Here is a 1,608-nt window from a genome sequence, read left to right as displayed (position 1 = left end):
GGCTGCAACAGACCGGGGACAGGGCTAATGTCGGGGACCTCCAGAGTCGCAGGCACAGCTACCACAGATATTGTATTTTGTGCCCCCAAACCACCCAGCCTGCTGTGAGCCCCCCGAGGTGTTTCTACAATTTCAGCGGTGATCTCAGCGGCAGACTTTAAACACCTCAGAGCCTCCTTAGTATCTTTACCCTTCTCCTCACCCCCCCTACACCTCCTACCAGGAACCAGGGGGGTGCTGGGATGGGATCCTTCCAATCTTCTTCAAGGACCCAAAAGAAGGCTGCGGATCTTCCTACCGTGGCGGAGCTCCAGCACGGCCAGACTCCAAAGCTGCAAGCCGGGAACAGCCTGCCGCAGACCTCGACGGTCGAGCAGCAATCCTGGCCGCCTCTCCGTCACAGTCGGCTTAGGGTTGAGGGGAGGAGCAAGCCCAGCCGAACACGTGGCGGCAGGAACTCCAGCGAGATCACGCCACGAAGCAACAACCGTTCCAGCAACGGCTCTCGGACCAAAAAGACGCTCCTCGTCCCCGCACATCGGGAGCCAAACACCGAGATACTCGTAACACTACCAAACAAGCTCAGATTTGCATACCCGCAGATCGCCCGCTCTCTCGCCCTGCCTCAATGCACGGACAAGAACTCAGCACAGAGCACCGCGACAGCTCACCTAGCTGCCGCCATGTTTCCCCCGGTACCTAGACTAGAATCATGTTGTTCAAAATCATCTCCATAGATAAGTATATGATCTTGATAAATACAAACGCCCCCTAGGCCTTTCAGAACATTTTCAATAGCACGCAGGAACACATATGACGCAGAAACAAGGCCAAAAGGCATCCTTATAAAGCGAAACATACCAAATGGTGTAATAAACGCCGTGAGTTCTCTACAAGATTTTTCCAATTCAATCTGATGGTATGCAGAAGTTAAGTCAATAGTAGTAAAAATCTTCGCTCCTCCTAACAAAACCAGTAATTCACTAATATTAGGAAGTGGATATTTATCTACTACTACATTCTTATTCAATTGGCGTAAATCAATACATAAACGCAAATCACCATTAGGTTTGCGGGCTGCGACTACCGGAGCTAACCATTCTGTTCCTTCCACTTCTTCAATAATTCCTCTAACCTTTAATTTATTAATTTCCTTCTCCATATCATCTTTAATAGACAATGGTACACCTCGAACTTTGCAAGTAACAGTAACAGAATTATTTTTTTATTTTATCTTATGTTGGTATCCTTTTAAACAACCAAGACTTTCTTTGAACACATTAGGATATTCCTTCTTTAACTCATCTGTAAACTCATCATCATCAGATTTTTCCACAGTGCATACAGTATCTTTCAGTAAAATTTGTGGATTAGAATTAGGGTCTAAAAACACACCAAGATCACTCTGATGTATCCAGCTAATTAAGCTGTCACCTTTTTTAGAGATATACATCTTCCCTGAAATCATTCTCCCTTTATATTCTCTCAGACCCATAAAATATCCATGTAATTTTATTGGTTCGCCTCCATAGGCTAAGGGAGTGATATCCGGTTTCAATAATTTGATCTTGTGTTTAAGCTTATTGACATAAAAATCATTTGAAACTT

This window comes from Triturus cristatus, chromosome 2_1, assembly GCF_964204655.1.
Source record: "Triturus cristatus chromosome 2_1, aTriCri1.1, whole genome shotgun sequence".
In the NCBI taxonomy this organism is placed as follows: Eukaryota; Metazoa; Chordata; class Amphibia; order Caudata; family Salamandridae; genus Triturus; species Triturus cristatus.
The sequence above is the reverse complement of the archived record's forward strand: the minus strand, read 5'-3'. Positions refer to the sequence as shown.